Raw genomic sequence first — 15,192 nt, 5'->3', positions numbered from 1 at the left:
ATTTTTTTTTGTTTTTTGATGCTATTATAAAGAGTATTATTTTTTAAATATAGTTTCCATTTATTCATTACTATTATATAGAAATACTGTTGTTTTTGTCTGTTGACTTTGTTTCCTGAGGCCTTGCTAATTCAATTATTAGTTGTGGAATAGCTGTTTCGTAGGTTTCTTTGGATTTTTCTGTGTATATAACCATGTTATTTGTCAATGAAGAGAGTTTTATTCCTTTTTAAAAAAGTTTTATACTTTTTATTTATTCTTCCTGCATTACTACACTGGCTAAACCTACCAGAACAATTTTAAATAGAAATGATAAGGGTGAATATCCTGGTGGTGTTTTTGACCTTAATTGGTAAGTGGTCAGCCTTTCACCATTAGGTATGATATTAGCTGTAGCTTTTTAGACATGTTATTTTTCATATTGAAGAAATTCCTCTATTCATAATTTGCTGACAGTTGTTTAATTTTATGAAAGAGTATTGAATTTTTTCAAATGCTTTTTCTGAATCTACTAAGACATACGATTTTTCTCTTTCATTGTGTCAATGTGCAGAATTATATTGATTGATTTTTTTTTTAAAGATTTACTTACTGATTTTATAGAGAGAGTGGTGTGGGGGGAAGGAGCAGAGGGAGAGGGAGAGAGTCCTAAGAAGACTTCCCACTGAGTGCAGACAGAGCCCAACACGGGGTTTGATTTCAGAACCCTGAGATCATGACCTGAGCTGAAACCAAGAGTCAGAAGCTTACCCAACTATACCACCAGGCGCCCTTATATTGGCTGATTTTTAAAAGTGAAAACAAACTAGTAGCCCTTATATTGGCTGATTTTTAAAAGTGAAAACAAACTAGTATTCTGGAATGTATTTGCTTTTTTATATATTGCAAATGTTTTAAAGGCATTTTGTGTTTGTGTTCATGTGAGACATTTGTTTATAATATTCTTTTCTCATAATTTCCTTCTTTGTTTTGGTAGCCTCATAAAAATAGTTTAGAAGTGTTTCTCTACCCTTTTCTGGCAAATAGAGTTAGTAACCCTTTTTTACATTATATGGTTATTTTGAGAATTGATTGAATGAATCTATATTAAAATCTTTAAAACATATATGTGGTATAGCTAAATAAATAAAATGTTATTCATCTTTCTAGTAATATTACATTAGTATAACTCATAAGCATCTATTAAATGAAATTCTATATTATGACGTTTCTAAGCTGTGGCAACATCATTTATTTGTTTATTTGACATACTTAATTGGAAGATGGTATATTTAGCTCCAGGGTAATAAAAAAATAATTCACATATGGTTACTTTTTATAGAACTTCCTTGTAATTATGAGTAGACATATTATGAAATCCACAGTTCATCCTGAAATATCAGATATAACCCCAATATGGTTTTGTATTAATATTTAAATGTATTCTAGTTTCTGAGATTGGTGGTTCATGTATGGGGAAATTTATAGTAATTATCCACCAACACATTATTATACTCCCTCATACTTCTCCCTTCCCTTGATCTTGTGGGCAAGTAGAATGTTTCCTAGTTGTATGGTTAGAAGATATATATTTGTAATTCAGTTTATTCATGTTAGTAAAATAGCTGTTATTAGAGAAAACCCTTGGCTTTGCTGTATTTTGAAGCTCTTCAGATGTCTAAGGACTCCCACTCTTAGTACTTTATCTCTACACCTTTCATGGGCCCTCTCTTTCCCTATAGAAATGTCACACACAGGAATGATTTGTCCCATGTCCCACAGAAGCGTCCTATAAATATTTACTGAACACCAAGACTATTGAGTACTTAGGATACAAGGGCAAGCAAAAACATTCACTCCACCTGTTCTCCTGAGGCTTTAAGTCTGATGTGGAGACAGAGGGTAATGAAATAGTCATATGCAGTCATAACTACAAAGTAGATGGGGTCCTGAAGGGAAAGGAACCCACTTCTATGAGAGCTTATCCCTGAAAATGTTGGAGATAAAAGGTCTTTTCAAGGACTTCTTCCATGGTCCTGATCTAATTTCATATTATCTTTTACAAAACAGAACTTTTCAGAATGTTGTATTTCTCATGTCAAGTTTTGAGATCAACCGTTGAACAGCGTACGAGAATTCAGTGAGAACCAGAACAATCAATACATTTCTGAGTTTTCTTTCACTGCTAGGAGAGGCCAAAGAATTCTTAGGATACTGGACTAGAGAGGGAAACATGAGAGAAAGAACAGGTTTAAAAAAGTGAGAAGATGTGGAAATCTTTTCCAGGCAGATAGATTTGACCTTTGATTGATTTGTCCTTGGCATCTTAGTCGGTAATGTGTACGATATGTGTATTTGTATATGCCTTCATTTCTGCTGATGGGATCAAACGCATATGCACTGGCATCTCATTCATCTTTCCAGGCTGCTTTGCATTCTTTTGGGAGATCTGTTGGGCACAGGGTCCTAATGTCTGATTTAATTTTCCTGCTGTCATCATCTTAAGCAGGTTCCCTTGACTCTGCTCAGTTTCTACATCTCCAAAACAAGATGCTCATACTCCAAGGACTTATTTTTATGAACAAAATGAAATCAGATTAACTGTAAAGAGAACACAAATGTAAGTGATATGATTATAAACCACAGAGCAGGGTAAACTTCCTTCTTAATGTCAGAGGAAATGTCAAGGTGACGTGGCAGTGACCATCTGTAGATGGGAGTCAGAAACAGGAACAGAAGATGAAGTTTTGGCTCCTTAAAACTTTCAGCACCTTTATATGTGCATACAGCCAGTTACACATCATTTTGGAATGTATTTACTTAAATATTAATTCAGAAAACCCTTATTATTGGGTCTAACAGGGACTAGATTTAAGGCAAAATATCTTTGCTTAATTGATGCAATAGTATAGACACATAACAAAGGGAAATGTTTCAAATATTCACTAGAATAGACTTTTCTAGCCTCTTAAAACATTTTGGAGGCATAATTTATATAGCATTAGTTTGAAATGCCATCTATCTATTTCTTAGATTCTCTATTCTTTAAAATCTCTAAGACATCTGTGTGGCATTGATTTGTTGTCATAAAGGAAACAAAAATATAACTTAAAAGTACTTTAAATATAATTTTCATAAGGTATTGAATAGTTATTCGTATATTTAGAAGTTAATATAGAAATTAATTTATTGATAATTTGAAAATAGGGAACATGACTAGGTATCAGATTTGGGGACAGGGTGGATGGGGTCTGCCATTCACTGAGATGAGGATGAAGAATATATTTTTTAGGAAAAATGGTAAGCTCATTTTTTCCATATTTAGGAAACTAGTACTTAGAAATGGGGGGATGGCCAGTGGGCAATCTAACGGATATCTCTGGAGCTTGAAATTCTGGCTTGAAATATGGATTTGGTATCCATTGGCATTGGTGACAGTTAAGTAAAATATAGTATGAGAAAGAAAGCACATGAACAGGGCCCCAGGGAGCGCCAATATTTAAGAGATGAAAGGAGACAAGGGGGAGCCAGGGGTCGGAGGAGAGATGACAGGGAGGTGGAAAGAAGACTGGGAGGAAGTGAAGTCCTGAAAACCAAGGGAAGGGAAATATTGAGACAGCATCCTGTGCTGGGGAGGTCCGTAAAAAAGGGTTGAAAAATACCCATTGAATTAAGAAAAAAAAAAAAGTGCCTGCCAGTTTTGATGTGAGTATCCTGATACAGCTGTGTCTGAAGTTCACTTTCAGGGCTTTGAGAACCAAGTGCATGGTGAGAACTGGAGCACTAAGAGGAAATTTCTCTTAAGAACTTGCCTGAAGGTTGAAAAAACAAGGAGTGACTAAGTAGGGCTTTAGCAGAAGGGATTTTTTTAGAGGTAGGTGGGGTTTAAACATTGTTACCCATTTAGAGGAAGGAAAGTAAAAAGGGTTTCTCTGAAGATACAAGAGAGAGAAGGTATGATAAATGTGCTTTCCTTGAAGAACCAGGAGGAGCTGGCTCCCAAACATGGCGTAGGGACTGGTCTCCGATAGGACGAGAAAAGCAGGAAGTATATAAGAATGGTCTCTAACTCCTCTGAGACGCAAAAGGTCAGGTGGTTGAATGAGAGATGGAAGAAGGAAAGATGTATTGGATGGGAAGGTAGAGGTAACTGTTGTTTTCTTCTGTCCGTCAAGCAGTCATTAAGCACATGTCCTGAGCTCCTGTTACATTTCCGGCACCATAATGGGGATTAATGGTGAAACAAAACAAATATGATCCCTGTCACCGTAGAGTGGGGGGAGGGGAGCAGACATGAATTTTTATTGTTTTTGTTTTGTATTTTTCCAAGAGAGGGTCTGTAGCTTCATAATATTTTCAAAGGCATTCAGGAAGACCCATAAGCTGGGTAGTAAACATTAGAATAAAAATTCTAAAGATGGTCTATTTTTTATCTTCATTTTAAAATATTGATATATAATTGACATAATACTATACTAGTTTCAGGTGTATAACATAATGATTTGATATATGTATATATTGTAAAATGATCACCACACTGAGGCTGGCTAACATTTATCACTATGCATAGTTACAAATTCTTTCTTTCTTGTGATGAGACCTTTTAAGATCTACTTGCTAGCAACTTTGAAATATTCGGTACAGTATTATTACTTATAGTCACCATGCTGTACGTTACATTCCCAGAACTGATTTTTTTTTAAAGACTTTATTTATTTATTTGACAGAGAGAGAGACAGCCAGCGAGAGAGGGAACACAAGCAGGGGGAGTGGGAGAGGAAGAAGCAGGCTCCCAGAGGAGGAGCCTGATGCAGGGCTTGATCCCAGGACATCGGGATCATGCCCTGAGCCGAAGGCAGATGCTTAACGACTGAGCCACCCAGGCGCCCCCAGAACTGATTTCTATTATAAATGGAAGTCTGTATCTTTCGACCACTTTCACCCATCTTGCCACCCCTCCCCCTCACCTCTGGCAACCACCCATTTGTTCTTTCTATCTGTGAGATTGTGTTTTTGTTTTCATTCCTTTTTTAAGATTCCACATATAAGTGAGATCATATTGTGTTTGTCTTCCTCTGTCTGACTTATTTCACTTAGCAAAACGCCTGTGAAGTCTATTCTTGTTGTCGTATATGACGGGATTTCCTTCTTTTTTACTACTGACTAATATTCCGTTGTGTGTGAGTGTGCACGTGTGTGCGTGTACCACATTTTCTTTATCCATTCATCCATCAGTGGACACTTAGGTCTTGGCTATTGTAAATAAGGCTGCAATGAACATAGGGGTGCAGAAATCTTTTCCAGTTAGTGTCTCATTTCCTTCAGGCAAATACCCAGAGTAGAATTACTAAATCATATGATAGGTGTGTTTTTAATTTTTTGAGGAACATCCATAACTGCGTTCCATAGGACAGACATTAATTTTAATCATACAAATAAATACAAATTTTTGGTACCGATAAGAGCCCTGAACGAGAGGGTTTTGAAGTTTTGGGTGTTTTGACTCAGTCAGAGAGCTGAGGGAAGGTTGCTTAACAGATTTTTGGAAAATAGGGAGAGAACACTAGATACGTAATACTTAATAAATGTTAGCTTTTCTTTCTTTTTTTGAAAATCATATCATTTGGAAGAGACAGTATGTTTCAGCATACATTAATCTTCTTTCCCCTATGTCCCTTTACAAAACTTTCTTCATCTAAGATGACTTGACATATTTGTGAGGGAGTTCCTTATTTTCTTTTTAAATAAATGTACATGTTTACACTTCCAAAATGAGAACCATGAAGGACTGCATAAGGCATTTTTAACGGGCTGTTCCTGTGTTCCTAGTTTGCAGGTATCACAACTAACCTTAAGTTGAAAAATATTCTCATCTTGTAAGACTGACGACACATTAGACATGCAAAAATATTACCACATTATGGATAATGTAGAAATTGAACATGTTTTACCATCCCATGTATTGCAATAGGGGCTGGTGTATTTATAATTCCTTTACTGCCTTTTCTCAGGAAATCTGAAATTAATATGTACTAGGAGGCTGACTTCTGGATAAGGGATAAGTTTTTAAAAAAATGAATTAAGTGGTAAAATTTTAAATCTTGGACACTCATTAAATATTTCACAAAGGAATATAAGCACATTTATCATATCTTGGCCTCTTCTCATTCTGCTCTTACTTCTTTCCACAATCACCATGCTTTCTTCTTTTTTTTAATTTCAATATAATTAACATACAATGTTATATTAATTTCAGGTGTACAATATAGTGATTCAATAATTCCATACATTATTTAGTGCTCATTATAATAAGTGTGCTCTTAATGCCCTTTACCTATTTCACCCATCCCCCCAGCTACCTGTCATCTGGCAACCAGTTTGTCTGTTCTCTACATTTAAAAGTCTTTTTTTTTTTTTTTTGGTCTCTTTTTTCTTTCTTTGTTTGCTTTGTTTCTTAAATTCCACATATGAGTGAAATCATATGGTATTTGTCTTTTTCTGACGGACTTATTTTGCTTAGCATAAAATTCTCTAGCTCTATCCATGTCATTGCAAAATTTATATATATACATGTATATATGCATATATATATATATATAAATAAAATCTGATCCTCATCACCTTCGATATATATATGTATATATCACATGTTCCTTATCCATTCATCAGTTGATGGACACAGTGATATTGCTGGGTCATAGGGTAGTTCTATTTTTAATTTTTTGAGGAACCTCCATACTGTGTTCCAGAGTGGCTGCACCAGTTTGCATTCCCACCAACAGTGTAAGAGGGTTCCCCTTACCTCGTCCACACGTGTAGTTTCCTGTGTCGTTGATTTTAGCCATTCCGACAGGTGTGAAGTAATATCTCATTGTATTTTTGAACTCCTTTAGTTTTTGTTTGTCTGGGAAACTCTTTATCTCTCCTGTTATTCTGAATGATAGTCTTGCTGGTTAGAATATTCTTGCTGCAGTTTTTTCCCATTTGGCATTTTGAATATATCATGCCACACCCTTCTGTCTTGCCAAATTTCTGTTGAGAAATCTCCAGCTAGCCTTATGGGTTTTCCCTTGTAAGTTAAGGACTTCCTTAGTCTTTCTGCTTTTAAGAATTTTTCTTTATCACTATATTTTGCAAACTTAATTACAATATGTCTTGGTGTTGGCCTGCTTTTATTGATTTTGATGGGAGTTCTCTGTGCCTCCTGGATCTGGATGTCTGTTTCCTTCCACAGACTAGGAAAATTTTCTGCTATTATTTCTTGAAATAAATATCATTCCCCCTTTACTCTGTCTTCTTCTTCTGGAACTCCTATAATACAAATGTTATTACGTTTGGTGGAGTCACAGCATTCCCTAAGTCTATTCTTGTGTTGCATAATTCTTCGTTCTCTCTTTTGTTCAGCTTCATTATTTTCCATTATTTTTCTTCTACATCACGTATTTGTTCTTTTGCTTTTTTCAGCCTACAATTCATTGCATCAATCCTGTTTCCAATCTCTTTTACTGCATTCTTCGTCTTTGAGTGATTCTTTTTCAACTCTTTTATCTCTGTGGTAAGGGTCTCTCTGACATCTTCTATTCTTTTTTCAAGCCCAGTGAGTATCCTTATGATTGTTGCTTTAAATTCTCCATTAGGCATGTTACTTATATCTGTTTTGCTTAGATCTCTGGCCATGGACTTACTTTGTTCTTTCCTTTGGGATAAATTCCTCCATCTTGGGATTTAGTCTAAGTTTCTGCCTTCTAGTGTGTGTTAGAAAAGCCAGTTATATCTCCTAAAAGTAATAGCCTTATAAAGAAGAGGTCAGGTAGTGTCCAGGGCCTGGTGCTTCAGGGAGTGTCTCTGGTGTGTGCCGCATGCAGTCTGCTATCGTGATTCAGCTGCTCTTTCTATCAGGCCAGTCATCTGCAGAGGCCCTCCTTGTCTGCTGTGGGCAGTGTTTGATCCCTGGCCTGATCATGGTGAGTTTTCACTAGGAGTGCTTTGGTTTGCTTGTGAACTGAGACTTGACATCAACTCCACCAGAACTGAGGCCCTGCAGAACTCTTTGGTTGGAATATGTGGTGTGGGCAGAGGTTTGTGCTGGTTTTCTGGGGGAGGGGCCTGCCGCATTGGGAGAGAAGCGAGCTTGACCGAGAAGGGCAGTCCCACCAGATTGCAGGGAGGTAGAGCGTGGTGTAAACAAGGTCGGCAGCCCATGTTGGTGCTGTGCTCCTTCCTGCAGGTGGCTTTGTGTTCACGCTGAGGGGTTGGGAAGGGAAATGGTGTCAGCTATTTGTTCGCAGAGTGGTATCTCTGCGAACATTGCCTTTCAAGGATACACTCTGAGAAGAGCAACTAGTCTCTCCTCTGTGTGCCCCAGGCTTCCCCCAGATCACCATTTCCATGCTGTCTGCCGTTGGGTTGTTTGCCTGCCCTCTCCCTAGGAGCAGGGCAGTGCCCTCTGGGCTCTATCCCAGTCAAGCCCTCTGACCTTTAAAACTCCAGGCTGTAAGCCTTGCAAGAACTCACAAAATTCAGTCTCTCTCATTTTTCCAAGCCAATGGCTTTGGGGAAAACTTCTCCTTGTGCATTCCCCTGTGTGCTCCTCTCTCTCTCACCTTTCTCCTCAACCATGGATCCCTTCCCTCCATAGCACCCCGGATCCTTTTCTCCCCTAAACCTCATCTCTGCACTTCCTACCTTCTTCAATGTGGCCTCTTCTCTCCTGTTAGTTTTGGAGTTTAGTCTTTCGGTCTGCAGGTCAATTTTTGGGGTCTTTAGGATGATTTGATAGTTATATAGCATTTGTGGGATGAGATGAGCCTAGGGTTTCCTACTCTGCCACCATCTTCCTCTTCTATTTGACTTTTTGGGGTTTTAGATTTGTCTCTCATAAAATGGGTTCATTATGAGGTTAACATGAGCACATGTGAAAGCACTTAGAATAGGCCTGATGGGTGTTCCATAGTATTCATCCACCGGCCTCTTCCTTGCCATGTAAGTGCTTTCCTGAGAGGAGCTGATAAAGTTTGGTATGTTGATCCTGAGAGTTTTCTGACAGATGGATGTCACAAGTATCTCTGGGTCTTAGTTTCTTGACTGCAAAGAAATGAGGGTTTTGCCCTGCATTGTTGGACTATCACTGAAGTTTTTTTTTTTTTGTTTTTTTTTTTTTTTACTCTAAAACGTTAGGGTTTAAGGAATTGAAGGAAACGAGTTTGGATGGGAAGGTGAGGAAGGGGATTCTCAGTAAAGGTGCAGTGTATATTAAAATATCTAGGGAGAAGCACAAAGATAAGGGGGTCTGGTGATTGTTGTGGAAATGGAGAAATGCTTGGTGAGGAATGCACAATAAAAAAGCACCAAAGGGGTAAAGGAGATGGGAGTCCAAATAGCTGAAAGACAAGTGTGATGAACCAAGCTATTTAGCTACAGCTTTTTTTTTTCCCCCCTCCTAAGAAAGACACCTGACTGAATAAGCGATGACATGGAGAGAGCTGAATGGATAGCCAGGGCACCAGCCTTCTCATCTATTTTCCTATGATCTAAAATAGACAGACTATTTTAGGCATAGCAGACTGACTCTGTCTAGAAATGCAGATGAAGATCTGTTTCCTTTTCTGAATTGAAGATACTGTTGGAAATTTCCCAGGTTAATGTTATGAACCAGGTGTGGTGGTGGGAGGTCAGTGGAGAGCCTCGGGTAAGTAACATCTATGGATTTGGTCACCTTCGCCTCCTGTCTTTCAGGTTCTCTGGCTACTGATCCAATTTTTTTAAAAAAATTAATTTTAATTAATTATTTTTAAAAGATTTTATTTATTTATTTGACAGAGAGAGAGAGCACAAGCAGGGGGAATGGCAGACAGAGGGAGAGGGAGAAGTAGGCTCCCCACTGAGCAGAGAGCCTGACTGGGGCTCAATCCCAGGGTCCTGGGATCATGAACTGAGCCAAAGGCAGACGCTTAACCTACTGAGCCACCCAGGCACCCCCTGATCCAAATTTTTATGATACCAAATTGGGAAATTCCTAATACATGCAAACTTTTGCTTAAGGTAGCTAAATAGTGATTCATTCTTTTATTCATCTATTAAATGTTCGCAAATGTCCTAGGTAATGGGCTAAGAGTTGGGAATATAATAGTGCATGAGATGTCAGCCCTCACCTCTAGAAATTCTGAGTCTGAGGGCTGATAGGCTTGCATGAACATGTTCTTAAGAGACTGTGGGAGGTGCTGTCATACAACTGTGTTCACAATCTGAAGGGGACTTAGGAAGTGTTACTGAAGCTATTAGCCGGTGATCAAAAGTGCCTCACTAAAGACAGTAACTATGTGTTTGAAGGTGATCTATATATCTGGGTGCTGCAAAGTCAATAAACATGAAAATAAAGGAACATGGAAAGGACAGGAAACAAATAATTCTTTTTTTTTAAAGATTTTATTTATTTATTCGACAGAGAGAGAGACAGCCAGCAAGAGAGGGAACACAAGCAGGGGGAGTGGGAGAGGAAGAAGCAGGCTCACAGCAGAAGAGCCTGATGTGGGGCTCGATCCCATAATGCTGGGATCACGCCCTGAGCCGAAGGCAGACGCTTAACCGCTGTGCCACCCAGGCGCCCCAGGAAACAAATAATTCTTAAGCATCTGTTTAAGTGCCTGACATAACCTGGGTAAATTTATGGAAATGATGTTACTTCATTCTCACAAACACTCTGAGTCCCAAGTGATATTATATTCACTTAACAGGTGAAAACACTTTAGACTTGAGAAAAAGTAGTTTCCCCAAAGTTCCACAGTGAGTTGGAGGCAGAAGCAGGATTTCAATATATGTCCACAGTCCTTCCACCACATCGTGTGGTTACAACCCAATGAGACAAATAAAGGCTTGGGTGAAAGAGGAAGTGGGAGCACTTGGTTTTGCTGCCTCTGTGAAAACGAGTATGTGACTCAGATATTTCAGACAGTGGGACCTAGTGGTTTGGGTTGTCAAGGTCTGTAAATATTTCGGTTACTGACTTCAGGATGCTAACTCAACAACAGAAGCTTGCTGTCAGCCAGAAACTGGGATGAGCTCTGTTTTCGAGTTTGTATATAGACATGCATACGGGAACAATGAAGCCCCTCTGGTTGATGTTCACAGAAAACCGAGTAGAGCTGAATCTCATTTATTTGGAAGTTATAAACTCACACATCTTGCACTTGACGAAAATCAGCAAATCAGTAAAACTCTACGAGTGCTCAGATAGATGTCATAAACAACAAATAATAAATCTCATGCACTGTGCTTTTTATTCCATTCAAGACGTCCTCAAGCCCTCAGTCTATTCAGGATTGCATATCTGGTTTCAAATCTAGTTGGAGGATAAAAGCAATGTCTGACAAGAAAGGATTAGACAACCATGGAAAAAGCAGCTTCAGGGACCCAAAGGTCTCAGCAGCAGTTCCGATAAGGGTCAAAGACCCTGTGTGGATACTGGAAATTACCCTTGTAACGTGTCCACGAAAGAAAGCGGATGTTTTCAGTGTTGACCCAGAGTCATCAGTCGAAGATTAAACTAATTTCAGGCTATTTTTCTAAGTGTGTAGGAAGTATGTATCGTACATTTACAATACATTCAGTCGTCTAAGAGAACTAACATGAAAAAGGTGTCGCTGCTTGAAAGGCTAAGACATCAGCCATCTGGAAAGCTTACTAATTATACAAAGTGATGTATACTCAGATTTTAGATAATCTGGTGCCTTATTTATTTATGAACTCTCACTTCCAATGAAATGGGGTAAGTGGCCCAGGGATAATATCCTCCTTTTGGCCCAGAGGAGAGCGGGAAGAAACTCCACCATCGCAGGGATCCACTATGCCTCCTTACTCTGGCTTCCCGCTGGAGCTGCAGTGTTGTGGGGCGGGGGGATCTCCCTGATCGGTCCATATTCCCTCTCCTAATCTAAGATCCACGGACTTGGGGAGTGGGGACACAAAGGCCTTTGCCGATGGCTGTTTGGAGGTGGTATGCCCTCCCCCTCAACACACCCACACAGACACTCACACTTCTTTGTACCAGGTCCTCATTGTGAATGTCACAACAGTAACTAAAAATACTTTTGAAGTGTGTGTTAAGTAATCATACTGACAGCCTTTTGTTTTACTTCCTTATTCTCGCCCTATTATAATTGTGCTAAAAGTGCCAAAGTGTCTGATGAAAAGTCAAAAGGAGTCTGACATGCAAGAGAGAGAAAAAAAATAAAAGGAGGGGGCTCAGATAATTTGCAAAATAGATAAGGAGTCTTTACATGATTGAGTCAAATGTACTGCTTCTTAGTCGGGGTTTGAAATGTTAAATCAATTGGTTTTTTTCTCTCTCAGTAAGAGAAATGCTGAGCCCAAGTTTCACAAAGCTGTTAGATGTTTTTTTCAGAAGTTGCGAGTGCAGACCTAAGAAATAGGTTTGCTGGTGTGGGCTCATTGTGACATTATCTTGTCAATGAGGTAGGAAGACTCATGCCACTTCTACTATTCCCTTTTATTGACAGGAGGTTGCCACTGTTGTCCAATCAAGAGAAACCACCACTCCCTAATTATCTCAGTACAGATCTCAGTAAGATATTTGCAAACACTCTTAAAGATCTCACTTAAATACCGTTTGTGTTTGTCAGAGTTTTAACTTGTTTTATGCCCTGGACACCCTTGGTAGTCTTAGGAAGCCTAAGGACCCCTTTTCAGAATGATGCTTTGAAATGTATAAAACAGAATACAAAGGACTACCAGGAAACCAAATACATAAAAATATAATTATAAAAAATTTGTGATATAGAAATAATAAGTTTTTTTATCAATGCATTAATTAACAATCTAGCAGCAGCAAGTGTAGTGACATTTGAAGGTGATGATGAGTGTAAGTGATATTTTCGGATAGCTGCGACACCCCCAATGGGAGACGAGCGTACCTGGGATTTCTACAGGAAACAAATTCACAGATACTGCTAAATACTTCCGTGGTTTGTTGCCAATATTTGTGTTTGAAGGAAATGTTATATTTCAGTTAGCGATTAGTGAGAATGAAGATCAGTTTTCCCCCATCTAAGTGTACAGACTCCTGGACTGTCTAGGAGCCCTAAGTTAAGAACGCCTGGCATACCTAAATCATTTTCACAGGTTTGTGAGCATGGTTGAGATGAATTTCTTCAAATACTTATTTGTATATAATTCCAAATGCAGTAATGAACACTTGTATTTTTAATTCTCAAGTGGAAATGTCATTCCTTCATTTGTTTATTCATATTCTTACTTAGAACCTGCCTTGTTTGTGAAAGGATTTGAGGCAAGTTGCATAAATGCATACAGCAAAACGGAGTGAAATTGCAAGGAAGTGGATGAGAAGAAAAGGTTAGTGTGAAGGTTAAGACACAAAGTGTATGTGGGAAGCTCTAGATCTTTGCTGAGGACGATGACGTATTGATTCTAAGTTTCATGATACGCAGCGCAAAGGGTAAGAAACAGTTATAGATTCATGATCACATCTCCTGTAAAATCAAATGAGATGCCAACGTTTTGTCTACTGAAACTAGAGAGAAATTTCGTCCATAGACCTTGCCTCATAATGACTGTCTTAGTCAGCTCAAGCCGCTATAGCAAAACACCATTGACTGGGTGTCTTAAACAACAGAAATTTATTTCTCACGGTTTTGGAGGTTGGAAGTCCCAGATCAGCGTGTCGAGATGGTCAATTTCTGGTGAGAGTTGTCTTTCCAGCTTGCATAGGGCCATCTTCCTGCTGTGTCTTCACAGGGAGGAGAGAGTGCTCTCTCTCGTCTCTCTCTAAGGGCACTAAGCCCATCATGAGGTCTCCACCTGGTGGCCCAATTACCTCTAAGAGGCCCATCTCAAAATACCTTCATATTGGGGGGTAGAGCTTTAACCTTTGAATTTTTGGGGCAACCTGATTCAGTCCATAGTAATGATACACTATAATGAAATTAATGGTACGTTTAAAAGCTTCCTTTGTTTCATTGGTCTATCTCTTATAATTTCTCAGTGTAATCAATGACATATGTTTCTGCTGGCCCAGCTTACTGTTGAAATGGGTTTAAAATTATGTAATGTAATTTAAAAAACCTTTTTGGAGGTATGGAGTATTACCATTTTTTAGTACCACCTCGTTGGAGGTACTTACTCTCAAAATGTAAACTAGTGATTATTAATTTTTACATGTCATGGATGAATTTGGGACTATGATGAAAGCTATAAAAGAAGACACACATTAAATTCTCCATACAATTTTAGGTAATCAGAGGCCTCTTGAAGTCTCAGTGCTCTGAGTAATAAATCACTCTGGGATATAGAGTAATGGATATGCCTTTGAACATATTATATAAGTATTGCTTATTGTAACTGAGTGTTTGACATGGACTGAGAGCCAGCCAGTTGGATTTAACACTCCTGGCAAATATGAGAATACAGCTATTCTGTGCTGGAAAGTAAACAAATGCTTTACTAGCTTAGAGAACAGGAAACCTGCAGGCATATTTAACAACATACAACGCTAATATTTCAGGGTCGGAGGGGTGCCTGGATCACACAGCCTCGAATCTTGTGCCTGAAATTCTCATGCCCCTTGGAGGACATCAGAAATCTCAGACTACTACTATTGCAAGGCCCCGGGAGATGACCACACTGATGTGGGTACAGCCCCCAGACCCACCCCTCCCCAACCTCCTCCACCACCACCCCATCCTTTGCCACAGCCCAGCTGAGACCAAGCTGTCATGAGAGGGATCGGATAGCGGGGTCGATCCAGACTTTGTGGGGCCTGAATCTTAAATGATTTGGAGAGTCTTCTTAAGGAAAACAATACAAAATTACAAAGAGAGAGTTGTAAGAAACTTAGTATTTAAAAGACATAACAGAAATGAGGATAAATTTCAAATTTTGAAAAGCTGACAAAATACCAAATGCAACACATTAATCCAGAAAAATAAGATAATTTTAAAAGTAAGTGCCTGACGTACCTCTCAAATCCATTCCCCTACATTTCAAGCTGCGTGCTTTTTGGTTGCCTCTTTATATGACAATGATTTTGTAAAGTCATTTTGTTTGGAGAACATAGAGAGATATTCCCGTCTTTCATCTAGCATAAGTTGATCAGAATTGCTCTTTTGTTTTTATTGATTGTTTAGAAAAACTTCTTCTGGCTTTCCAGTTGATTACTGGTAATGTAAATTTTTAGGATTT

General features: G+C 38.7%; 1 protein-coding gene across 7 annotated transcripts in view; it reads left to right on the top strand.

The window, feature by feature from the left end:
* Positions 1-15,192, top strand: part of IPCEF1 (interaction protein for cytohesin exchange factors 1) — a 175,333-nt gene that overhangs the window by 22,370 nt on the left and 137,771 nt on the right. Inside the window, exons 2-3 of one of the 7 annotated variants that reach the window (XM_040627979.1) lie at positions 13,254-13,347; positions 14,516-14,639. The exons of 5 other annotated variants lie outside the window; for them this stretch is intronic. The gene's annotated coding sequence lies outside the window, so the exon portion shown is untranslated. The remainder of the gene's footprint in view (positions 1-13,253; positions 13,348-14,515; positions 14,640-15,192) is intronic. One more of the 7 variants, XM_040627980.1, reaches the window with a different exon arrangement.

This window comes from Ursus maritimus, unplaced genomic scaffold (genome assembly GCF_017311325.1).
Source record: "Ursus maritimus isolate PB19 unplaced genomic scaffold, ASM1731132v1 scaffold_13, whole genome shotgun sequence".
NCBI classification, from domain to species: Eukaryota; Metazoa; Chordata; class Mammalia; order Carnivora; family Ursidae; genus Ursus; species Ursus maritimus.
Note: the sequence above shows the minus strand (reverse complement) of the source record. Positions and strands in the feature narration are given on the sequence as shown.